This window comes from Triticum aestivum, chromosome 4B, assembly GCF_018294505.1.
Source record: "Triticum aestivum cultivar Chinese Spring chromosome 4B, IWGSC CS RefSeq v2.1, whole genome shotgun sequence".
NCBI classification, from domain to species: Eukaryota; Viridiplantae; Streptophyta; class Magnoliopsida; order Poales; family Poaceae; genus Triticum; species Triticum aestivum.
Genome location: NC_057804.1, coordinates 20,445,422 through 20,458,550, shown reverse-complemented (window position 1 = coordinate 20,458,550; position 13,129 = coordinate 20,445,422).

The following is a 13,129-nucleotide window of genomic DNA, read 5'->3' as shown; positions in this document are numbered from 1 at the left end:
CGGCAGCAACGCACGGCAGTGGCGGGTCGAAGCAGAGGAGGCGGCTCAGGCAAGCCACGGCGGTTTAGGCGACAAAGCCTTGATGCACGGGGCAGCCCGGAGGAGGGTCGTAGAAGCAGCGGTCGCGGGCCGCAGCTGTTGACTGTAGTAGCAGAGGTGTGGCCGACTCACGACCGCAGCAACGGAAACGGCGGCTTAAATACCAAGGTTACGGCTTAGTAAGGAGCGGACGTTTGGTGCGGTCTTCACCGGATCATTTTTCACTGGGCGTACTGATCCGGGGAAAATTTCAAATTGTTGAACTGTGACTCCACGTCCAAACAGTGCCCATCATCCATCAAGCTTGGAGGTGCATGCCCATCATCCATCATACCGTGATGCATACACACGGTTGCGTAGATTTCTTTCAATCCTTTTCGCCGTTTAACTTATAACATCAGATCTGCTTCAACCTTAGATATCCATCCGAAGGCAGCTTTTTCTTCGCAAGAGGAGCTGCTGAACTTAAGAAAGAATTTGGAACACTCGCAGACAACGCGGCTCGTCCGGCTATGACTTCTTCTTGCTGTGTACCATCTTGAAGGTGAGTTGAGGACGCGGCGGCTCAGAATCATGCACGGCGGCTTGGCGCACCGCGAACTCGCGTGGTTAGGTGGAGGCGTGGCCGGTTCAAAACGGTCGGCGGTGACTCGAGGCTGCGGCTTGGAGCAGAGGCCAGGGCGGCTCAGCAGGTGCGCGAGTTGACGATGGCCGCAGGGGCCCCTCAGAGGCGATGGCGGCTCACCGACACCACGTCGGAGGAGTGCGCGAGGCCGGTGCAGCTTGCTGCGACCAAGGCGGGGCCGCGAGAAGCGACGGCGGATTGGCGCGTCCGCGGATGAGGCGGCATGACGCCACGGAGGCGCACTGGCGGCTCAGGGTGAAGGCCATGACAGCAGTGGCAACTTGGCGAGGCCGCGGAAGCAGCGCAGGCGACCCTTGGCGGTTGACGCAGGCGGCTCAACGGCGAGGCGCGACTCGACGCAGAGGTGAGCCGGCGGCAGCAGCTGCAGCTCGGACGGTCGACCCGTGGCGGCTCAATGGATGGAGGCCAGAGGCGCAGGGCGGCTCTCTGCGGGGGCCGAGAGAAGATACGGCGGCTCATGGCTACTCTGCGGAAACGAGCAACTGAGGCCAATGGCGGGCTGTAAGACAATAAGATTTGGGGGAACCAGCACAACCCTCTAGGGGTGGCTTATCTCATTATATATAATGGATGTGTTACAATACGTACAATATACGTACATAAGTACAGAAGCTATACATAGTCTAACACCCTCCCTCAATCTTAGCCACTTTCTAAAGAACTAAGAAGGGTAAGATTGCGCCTACAAGCCTCAAACTGTGGCAGAGGTAAAGGCTTAGTGAAGATGTCTGCAAGTTGATCCTTAGATGAGATAAACTTGATCTGGAGTTGCTTCTGTGATACACGTTCCCGTACAAAGTGATAGTCAACTTCAATGTGTTTCGTTCGGGCATGAAATACTGGATTTGCAAAAAGGTATGTAGCACCGATGTTATCACACCAAAGAATAGGAGGCTGTGGTTGAGACAAACCCAACTCCTGAAGCAAAGACTGCACCCAAATAATCTATGCAGTAGCATTAGCCACAGCCTTGTACTCAGCTTCAGTACTGCTACGTGACACAGTAGCCTGTTTCCGAGCACTCCAGGCGATCAAATTAGGGCCAAAGAATACTGCATAACCCCCCGTGGATCGCCTGTCATCTGGGCTACCAGCCCAATCTGCATCAGAGAAGGCCGAAAGGACCCGAGAGGAAGTCGGCCGAATATGCATACCAAATGTCAGGGTGAACTGAACATAACGAAGAATGCGTTTAACAGCAGCCCAATGAGTATCTCTGGGAGCCTGAAGATACTGACAAACCCTGTTAACAGCATAAGAGATATCTGGTCTCGTGATCGTCAAGTACTGAAGTCCACCAACAATGCTCCTGTACTCTGTGGCATCCGCAGGAGACAAAAGCTCACCATCAACAGCTGTTATCTTGTCGGTAGACGACATGGGTGTGGTGGTCGGTTTGCACTTCAGCATGCCCGCTCTTTGTAACAACTCCAAGGAGTACTTCTTCTGCGTAAGGACAAGACCAGTAGCACGAGAAGTGACCTCAACTCCAAGAAAGTAGTGAAGCTTCCCAAGATCTTTGACCGCAAAATCAGCACCAAGAGAGCAGACAAGAGCATCAGCAGCATACTGAGAAGAGCTGACAAGGATAATATCATCGACATATACCAAAAGATACATAGTGACTTCTGGCTTCTGTAGAAGAAATAATGAAGTGTCAGCAGTGGACGGCACAAACCCATGAGCACGAAGGGCAGAGGCAAGGCGGGCATGCCAGGCACGAGGAGCTTGCTTCAAACCATATAGTGCTTTGGAGAGACGACAGATATAGTCAGGACGATCAGGATCAGAGAAACCAGGCGGCTGTTTCATATAAACCTCTTCCTCCAAAAATCCATGTAGAAAAGCATTCTGCACATCAAGTTGACGAAGTGACCAACCACGAGAAACAGCAATGGAGAGAAGAAGCCGAATAGTGGTAGGCTTGACGACAGGACTGAAGGTGTCCTCATAGTCAAGACCATGGCGCTGCCGAAAACCGCGAGCAACAAGTCGCGCTTTGTAACGCTCAATAGATCCATCCGAATGCTTCTTCACTTTGAATACCCATTTTGAGTCAATAACATTTACCCGTGGTGGTGGAGGAACGAGAGTCCATGTCTTGTTACGAAGGAGAGCATGAAACTCCTGCTCCATAGCCTCTCGCCAATGTGGAATGCGCAGGGCAGCCTGATATGAGCGAGGCTCAGAAGATGGATCCGCAACAGCAGCAGCCAAACAAGCAGCCAACCAAGCAACCGTACCATCCTTACGTTCCTTAGGTTTGAAAATGCCACTGCGACTGCGTGTATGTGGTCGGGACACAGGAACCACCGAGGTTGACGGAGCAGCCTGCAACGGGCTGGAGGACGGCGACGTTGACGAGTCAGCCGGTGACGAGGAGCCAGACACAGTAGCCTCGGGCTCGGTCAGCGAAGAAGGCCGGCCCACTGGCGAAACCGGCAGAGCAGACGAAGCAGCTGGCGACGCTGGCGTCACAGACCGGGCCGATGGCGAGCCCGGCATAGTGGGCCGTGGCACGGCCGGTGTCGCGGGCCGATCCGTGGATGAAGGTGACGTGAGGACGGCGTCGCGGACCCGAGCTGCAGGCGAAGACGGCGTGACAGGCCGAGCCACGGACGAAGACGGCGTGACAGGCCGAGCCGCTGAAGACTCGGCGGCCGCTGGCGAAGAGGGCCGAGCCGCTGGAGACTCGGCGGTCGCTGGCGTAGCGGACCGAGCAGTGGAGATGCTCGGCGCGACGGGCTCTTCGGGTGACCATGCATGGGCACGCGAATCGATGTCATGCAACATAGGGCGATCGACGTGCCCATCAAAAGGCGGCGATGATGATGGTGAATCCTCCAACAGCTCCAAACGAGCCCCACGTCCGGTTCCTGCACCATGGTTAGGTAACAGCAAAGGAGAGTATGCAACATCATCAAATTGGTCAGAAGCAACAGAGGATGAATGCAGAGATGGTGGTTCGACAGTGGACACAGGAAGTTTGGCAAAGGGAAAAACATGCTCATCAAACACGACGTCCCGAGATATATAGACACGATTAGTGGGAACATGAAGACATTTGTAACCTTTATGAAGAGAGCTATAGCCAAGAAAAACACACTTCTTAGAACGAAACTCAAGCTTGCGCTTATTATATGGACGAAGATGCGGCCAGCAAGCACACCCAAATACCTTGAAAAAGGTATAATCAGGTTGTTCATTAAGGAGAACCTCAATGGGAGTCTTCATGTTTAAAACACGAGTGGGAGTACGGTTGATGAGAAAGCATGCAGTGGTGAAAGCATCACTCCAAAACCGAAACGGAACAGATGCATGGGCCAAAAGAGTAAGACCAGCTTCAACAATATGACGATGCTTACGTTCGACTGAACCATTCTGCTGATGTGTATGTGGACATGCTAAACGATGAGCTATCCCAAGCGACTGAAAGAAGGAGTTGAGGTTGCGATACTCGCCCCCCCCAGTCCGACTGGACATGAACAATTTTGTGCTTGAGAAGACGTTCAACATGTTTTTGAAACTGAACAAAAATATCAAACACATCAGATTTGCGTTTAATAAGGTAAAGCCAGGTAAAGCGACTATAAGCATCAACGAAACTGATATAGTAATTATGACCACTGACAGAAGTCTGAGCAGGACCCCATACATCTGAAAACACAAGTTCTAAAGGATGTTTCACCTCACGACTGGACTCCGAAAAAGGAAGTTGATGACTCTTCCCCTGCTGACAAGCATCACACACTGCTACATCTTTATTACTAGACAAACTAGGAAGCTCATGACGACGCAAAATATGACGGACAATAGGTGTGGCCGGGTGACCAAGACGAGCATGCCACTGTGACGGAGAGACCCGAACTCCACCGAAAACACGGGCGACGCCAGGATGCTCCAGACGGTAGAGGCCCTGGCACAACCGCCCACTAAGAAGAATGTCCCTCGTGCCCCGATCCTTAATAAAAAGATCAAAAGGGTGAAATTCACAAAGCACATTATTATCACGTGTGAGTTTAGGAACTGAAAGAAGATTACGGGTCACAGATGGAACTCGAAGAACATTGCGAAGCTGAAGACTCCTATTGGCATGTCTAGTGAGAAGAGATGCTTGACCAATATGAGAGATGTGCATACCTGCTCCATTGGCGGTGTGGATCTTGTCGGAGCCATGATAGGGTTCACGAGTGTGAAGCTTCCCCATCTCGCTGGTCAGATGCTCTATCGCCCCAGAGTCCATGTACCAGTGTGGATCGATGGAGTAGGACTGAGTGTGTCCCTGTTGCTTCTGCGGCGCGGGACGATCAGCCATGGCGACCTGACGGGCATTGTTGCGTGTATCTTTGCCGTCATTGCCAGGACCAAGGAAGCTTCGCTGGAAGCGCTTATGACACTTGGAGGCCCAGTGCCCATCGCGGCCACAAAGCTGGCACACACGTGGACCGCCAGCCCCCGGTAAGGTCGCAGTAGGTGGGTTGGCCGAGGCGGGCGACGGTGGCAGCCCCAAGGGAGACCGGGGTGATGAAGAAGAGCGGCCACCCTTGGTGGCGGCGTTGGCCGAGAGGGAGCCAGTGCCCGTGGAGCGGCGTGTCTCGACCCGTTGCTTAGTGAGAAGGAGCCGAGAGAAAACCTCGTGTGCCAGCATGGGTGTCGAGTTGCCCCGCTTGTTGATGATCTCGACTAAGGCATCATACTCCTCATCAAGACCATTGACAATAAACGAGTTGAACTCAGAGTCGGTGAGGGGCTGTCCAATGGAGGCCAATGTGTCGGCGAGGCCCTTGACCTTGTTGTAGAACTCAGTGGCAGTGGAGTCAAACTTCTGACACTCTCCAAGCTGACGACGGAGTGCAGAGACACGAGCCTGGGACTGCGCTGCAAAGGTTCGCTCAAGGATGGTCCAGGCCTCATGAGACGTCTTCGCGAAGACAACAAGTCCGGCAACTGCCGGCGAGAGCGACCCCTGGATGGAGGAGAGGTTCGCCTGGTCCTGCCCCGTCCAGACGCGACGGGCCGGATTGTAGACCGGACCGTGCACGCTGTCTACCAGTGCGGGTGGGCAGGGAAGCGATCCGTCGACGTAGCCTAGCAGGTAGTGACTCCCCAAGAGCGGGAGAACCTGCGCACGCCAGAAGATGTAGTTGTCGGCGGAGAGCTTGATGGTGATGAGATGACCGAAGTGAAACGGCGGCGGCGAAGACGATCCCATCGAGGGGGCTGCCTGGGGTGCAAACACCATGGAGGCAGCCGGAGGCACCGAAACCGATGCGGGAGGAGGCGGGACCGCAGCCAGGGCGGACGCCGCAAAGCTCGCGGCCGGGTCGGACGCCGCAAGGCCCGCGGCCGGGGCGGACGCCGCCAACCCCGCCAGCGGGGCGGTGTGATCTGCTTGCGGCAGGAGCGGCGGGACGACGCCCGCGGAGTCCGCAGCGGACGGCGGCGCCGCGGTGTGGACCACGAGGTCGCGCCCAAGCGAGGGCGCCGGCGGCGTGGAGTAGACGGAGCCGATGCTCCTGGTCCCAATCGGAGCCGGAACGGCGACGACATCGAGCGGGAGGTTGAGCAGAGCCGCAAGATAGGCCGGGAAGAACCCCGCAGCAGTGGAACCGATGGTGGCGGCGCTCGTCATGGCGGCGGTGAAGGCGGCGGCGGCTGCGGCGGCGGTGCGGGTATTAGGGTTTGGAAGTGGAAGCGATCGTAACCTAGCGTGATACCATGTAAGACAATAAGATTTGGGGGAACCAGCACAACCCTCTAGGGGTGGCTTATCTCATTATATATAATGGATGTGTTACAATACGTACAATATACGTACATAAGTACAGAAGCTATACATAGTCTAACACGGGCCATGACAGAGTGAGGTAGGAGCGGTTCTCGAGCAACAGCTCACCGCGGCGGCAAGGAGAACTGGACGGCGGCTGAAGAGGCGGGCCGCACAACTACAGGGGCGACTTCACGCGCGGCAGCACAGGGTCACGGCCGTAGGGGTCTGCCCGGAAGTGGTTAGCACGCCGGCGAAAGTGAAGTGACTCCCGGCGCGGCGGTGAACGTAAGCAGTGGATGCGGGCGGCTTAATAGCCAAACGAACTCAACACCACCGGTAACTTGATGCGGCCGCGGCTGAAGAATGCCCGCGGCGAGGCGGAATCAAAGCCAAGGCGACCGGTCGACAACGGCCGGCGAGGGCGATTCATTGGCGGCTGACGGGTTGGTGTTGGAGGCGGAGCCAAAAGAACCATGGATCGTGGGCAGTTCTCCGGGTCAAGGTTAGTTTGACCAATTCACGTCCGGGTCTCCCTCCAGGTCGTGGCAAAAGAAAAAAAAATCTTTCGCAGAGGCCGAGCGTCAGGCAGAGTATCCTCCCCCTCGCGGGAATGTGCTTAACGATTCGCATGTGTCAGTCTTTTTTTAGGTATACGGCCCAATATACAAGTACGAAAAATAGTGCAAACCTATGCTTGCTCCCTAGATGACTCGAGTTAATGAGATGACTAGATCGGCAATGCGCCAAGGCGCGAGGGTGCCTGGCTCAACGTACTATTCAAGCGCTTAAACAAAGCATTTAATGTCACCAAATGGAAATTAGAATTATTGTTTGGGATGGATCAACCTAGTACATTTGGCAAATGAGAATTATAATGATTGCTTTTGATAGTTCAACCCACTAAATTAAACCAATAGCCTGGAACATTTTCTCAAAGCAATACAAAGGGGCAGTAAAATTGGATATAACAAAAGCAAAGGAAGCAGGATGCACAATAGAACAGTTGATGTGGAAGTTCATGCCAAAGTGGAAATATAAATATATAATTGGTTGCAGAATTAAGCCAAGACGATGGGTCCTCAGCAAGTACTATAGTTGGGTTATTAGATATCAGAAGCAAACCATATAGTTCCGCTAAAGCTTCAGAACCGAAAGTGCATCAGTGTAACTAATATGTAGTCAACATAAAAAATGTTACATAATTCTTAGAGAAGGGCACTCTTACAAAAGGCGAGGACAATCAGACAGTAGTTTGCACAACATATCACAGTAGCTAGTGATGGCCTGAATCACAAACAACAAACACAACGGTCCACAAGACCATCGCATGCACCAAAAGATGACCAAACTTATTTACGAAGGAATGTAAGATGTCGGGGACGATGAGTCGTCCGCCATGGCGGTCGACAAGCACACACCAGCCACCTAATTAACTTGTTCGTCAGCGCATAGATGGAGCAGATAACAGACGGTAGTAGCTTCCGCAGCTCACTCAAGAAACACTAACTTCAGACTTGACAGTAAAGAACAATACACAAGAACGAACCTGAATCAGAGCAAAAGAAATGTTGTGAGTCTAAAGATCCAACTCTACTGCATAAGAAACTCAACAATGGATCCAGCTCTATTTTAAATCCATTTCTCATCATTAAGGGTACATTTAGGTACATTTCATACAACAACCTGGAAAATGATACAAATTGGTCAAACAACTTGAGTTCCGGGTACATTTATGTACATTTCCGTCTATTGCCGTTAAAGCTCCGTTAAGCCTGCCTACGTGGCAGTGGTCCCACGTGTCAGCTCCTAGGAGAAATTAATTATTTAAAAAATGCAGTGACCAGGATTCGAACCCGTTCACAGTCACTTTGAATCAGGCGCTACTAATCACTAAGAACATGCTAATTCTTTATACATTTGGAGATAGTTCTGCTTGTATACCTTTCTTCTGGAGTACTCCCTCCGTTCAGAATTACTTGTCTCGGAAATGGATGTATTTAGAACTAAAATGCGTCTAGATACATCCATTTCTGCGACAAGTAATTCTGAACGGAGGGAGTACATCACAAAGATTGGTACAAAACATTGCCATATCGCATATAGTGTGCCGTGACCAACCCAACTGAAACTTTACAACATGGCAAGGATATAATATTCGTAAACAGTATGTGGAAGATATATTAATTCATCCTTTGGACCATCTATGCAGGACCCATTTGTCAGCAGGTAAGAGATCATCAAACAAAATACAGTAGTAGGAATTATCATTTGGCCAACTGTAAATTTGCAAATTCCAACGCATGGACTTAAGCATATCTAAAAACCTTATATTGGATGCAAATTTACAGTTTTTCACATGTCCTCAGTAACAAAATCAGTAGCAGGTTACTCACAAACTTTGTTTGCATGTATCGATTCCAATTCTCGGTGATACTACGGCAGAACTTTGTAAAATTTGCTCAACAGAAAAATGAGAGGCGCCCAGTCCTGTTGCCGGTACAGCCATAAGTTGATTTTATGGGTTGTCCTGTTGTTGAGATAGTAAAATTTGTGCAGGCAATTGGATAAAGAAGTAGTAGGTGCTTAGCGGTTAGCCCCGCTTGACTGATAGGACTGCTCCCAGGTTTGAATCCTGTTCACTGCATTTTTGAAAAATAATTAATTTCTCCCCTAGCTGACAGGTGGGACCTACACAATTAAGTGAGGCAGAGCGTGGGTCCACTGTCATGTTTGATGTGCCACGTTATGCAGAGTTAACGGGGCGTTAAGGGTAATAGACCGAAATGTACCTAAAAAAACCTAAAACTCAAGTTTTGTGATCAATTTGCGTCATTTTTCAAGTTGTTGTATGAATTTGTACCTACCGTGCAAGTTCATGTATCATAAGTGTATTTAACTCAAAAAGAAACTACAGAGCAGGAGGCTCACCTTGTTGCTGTAGGCTAGTGTTGCTTGGCGAGGTAGTAGATGTAGGCTTGGAGGAGGATGTTGGTTATATGATTCTCCCTTCACAATCACCTGTGTGAGACCCAGCATGCCGGCCGGATCTCCTCTACGATGGAGGGCCGCCCCCTGAATTCATCCGTGAAGAGATCTACGGTCTTCCCAGCCCATCTGTTCTTCGCCTGCAAACCAGCAAACCAAATTCAGAGTTTGGTCCAGACAATATCTGGCAAGACTACTTGTAGCAAACAAATTGTTAATGTTATCCTATCACTGGAACAAATTAAAAAATTAGGCTAAAGTTTCAGAGTTGTGAATGATTGTGCGGTTTCATCATTCTGAGTGGAGCAGCAAAATCAATAACTACTGCACGTACGCCCTAAGCAATCGAAACTGTAAGTACAGTAGGGACGCAAGCGTCTCTGCTCGGCAAGCAGGAAGGAGAAGGGCGGGGCGGATGGGCGACGGGTCCGGGACGTACCTCTAGGGCGAGCGACGCTGGCAGTACTGCAGCCACTTTGCGTGGGCCTCGTCAGCGGGGACAGGCTCGCCGAGGAACTCAGGCTCCCTGTCGCCATGCGCCTCTTGGACGCCGCCGCCGCAGCACAGTCGAGGGAGAGGAGAGGAACCGAACAGGCTCTAAGAATTTTCTTTTCGACACCCATCATGTCAATAAGGAGACCATGATCTGAAATATAAATAGATGAGCGTTACCTGCTTGAAATGCTGACAACATATCTCCAGTCCAAAAAATAGGCAGTGTGGATCCAAAGGAAACTTCTGGTCGGCACGGCGGCCACATCAAAGTCAACGCCTTTGGGTGCCGATCCACTCCTTGAGAGGCTCCGGTGAGGATCATCCCCCGTCCATGAATGAGAAATTAAGCAACATGAGAACAAAAAGAAAGGTTTGTACATAGGTATGTCAAAAAGCACTGGACAAGTTATCTTACCCAAAGATCCAGAATGCTAGCTCACTATAAAATCAGCAAGGGGGCCTGCAAAACAAACCACAGTCAACACACCAGTTTTATAGCTTCTCATATTTTTAATATTTGCCATCTCAATCTTTGATTTATGTTAAACAACATCTACATGTTATATCTGATCCAGATTAATCATCCAAAATGCACTCTATACAATGGGGCATATAAACCTGAAGCATTTGACAACGCCTAGATCAATTAAGAAAAATATGCCTTCCCCGGCCACCAGAGAGAAAGGGAAGAACCTGGGAACCCGTAGATACAACAGATTCCGAGCACAGGCATCCACACCAATCTGAAGGAGCACCAGCGGCATGCCCAAACCCCGCCACCATGCAGCAGCCCATAGCAGTGTTCCCCATCAGCTACAGTAGCAAGGAGCCTCGCACTAAACCCTAACCAAAGGTTGTGGAATACAGGAGAATAAACATACATGAGCCACAGCCCGACACACAACGAGCAAATAAGGGGAAAAGTGGAGAGGACGCTCACCACTTCCTTGTCGGCATCGGTGTCGATGCCTCCCTGCTGCCAGAGGCGTCAGCGGCAATGTCGAGGCTGAGGGCAAGGGAGAAGGGCTGGTCGCCGGAGGGGAGGCCGGTGGATCCTACCACATCTTGTCACCTGCTCTCACCGGCAGCGGCACACCATATCATCACCATGAAGGAGAGGCCCATGGAAGGACGCGAAAAGGATGAGGGGGCTCACCACAGCTCGATGCCAGTCTGGCGATGGCATCCTCCTAATGGAGGTCCTTCGGAGTTCACTGGAGGCTCATGACCACAACGACACATTTTTGCCAAACTAACGAACAAACACTGGCTAGTTTACATCAGGGGTTTGCAGATGTTACAATTTACTATCTACAACAGCCTGACGTATACGGTAGCTACTACTTTTAAATAAAAACTAAACCTACAGCTATCTGCTTTCTGATTTTAGAGTAGCATAGTTCAATTCATGTAAGGCAAAACATATATCAGTTTGAGGCTATTAGGAACATGGGCTCAAGTGTAGTTTAAAATTGAAACAACTAAATGTACTTTCTCCCTCCCTCTCCCTCCCTCTCCCTCCCTCTGTGTGAAAATTACAGAGCTAGAAGATATCATCATATATGGTACGGCATAAAGAGAAAACAAGGACCAAAGCGCATGCCACTTATGCATTTTATCTACAATTTGAATATACAAAGAAGAAAGAGTGGATGCCAGTATTAATGCAGAAAATGATCTAATAATTCTCCAACACACAAGTAGCCTAAGCAATATATTTACACAACATGCATATATATAAAACTTAGTAAGTATTTTCTTATTACTGATTAGAGTAACCATAGCATAAAAGGTTTTTAGATATTGTGAATCATATTTTCTCAACCTTAATAGTTTCAGGATAAAATTAGAAGTCTTTGAAAAAAATTATTGGTTGCGCTACTTTGACATCCTTCTTCTGGACATTATCATGTTATTCCAACAACACCGAATGAACTATAGATAGAACTTTTTGTTAAGACAACCCTGCCATGCAACAGCAGTAAGGGCCATATTGTCCAAAAAATCGAGGAAATCAAAATGGAGAGTTATTTATAATTAGGCAAGCAAATGAACCAGTCTAGACCTTTTCAGCGGGTTATAGAGCCGTGTCACACAAGGATAATAAAAGGGACCAACAACAAACAATAAAAGATCAAGAACCAAAAACAAACAATAAAAGATTAGATCAAGTATAACAATAAAAGATCAAGAACAACTTATATGGAACTTACTCTTACTCTTAACCAGATTAAATCAAGGACCAACTTACTCTTAACCAGATTAAATTAAGGACCAACAACAAACAATAAAAAATCAAGAACAACTTATATGCAATAAAGATATAAGAGAGAAGAGATCTATACATAAGACGACTATAAACACCAGAGCATAAATAAGCAACACCTTTAAATCAAATAAAAAGGGTTCAAGGTCCAATGCATAGTGGGCTCAGATTCGCCTTTCCTCAATCATATTACCTACCCCGTTATCTCTTATCACCAGATCAATCTGTTTATACAGCTGAGCTGTCCTGGTTATTACTCAACAAGAATGACCATCCAAGAGAAGAACAACAGGTATCACAAGATCAAAAAGGATTCTAGAGACACGAGGGAGGATCCAACTTGATACCCACAGGTGCCTCGATTGCTCAAAGGCACACTTATTTCAGCCACGGTTAATCATCATCGCCCTAAAAATAATGGCGTCCGACCGGCCGGCTACAGCCCCTCGGCGGGGCACTGGAATTACACAAGAAGAAACCTAGCTAAATCTGAGAATCTCCTCCACAAGAAGAAAACAAAATTTGCTAATCCCTCTCCTCACGTTAGACTGCAGCACACAAGATTACATCTCAGAGGGGTAGAATACCAACCTGAGGCTGGATGTCCCCCTGCCAAGCGGTCCCCTAAGAGCCTGCCACCGCATCCGGCGCCGACGACGCCGCGCGGCGGCTGCCTGAACACAGGCCTCCAAGCCAGCGGGACAAGCGGGGGCGAGCGGGTTAGGCGGAGCGGGGCGGGCGAGACGGCGGGGCGGGGCGGGGCGAGCGAGACGGCGGGGCGGGACGGGGGTGACGGCTAGGGTTCTCTCCATAGAGCGGCTCCGTTTTATACCGGAGGATGCGAAATGACGAAGATGCCCTCGGCGGGGCAGCGTAATTACGCGTGGTGGCACGAATGAGACGGTAACTATTCATTCCAGCAGTAACT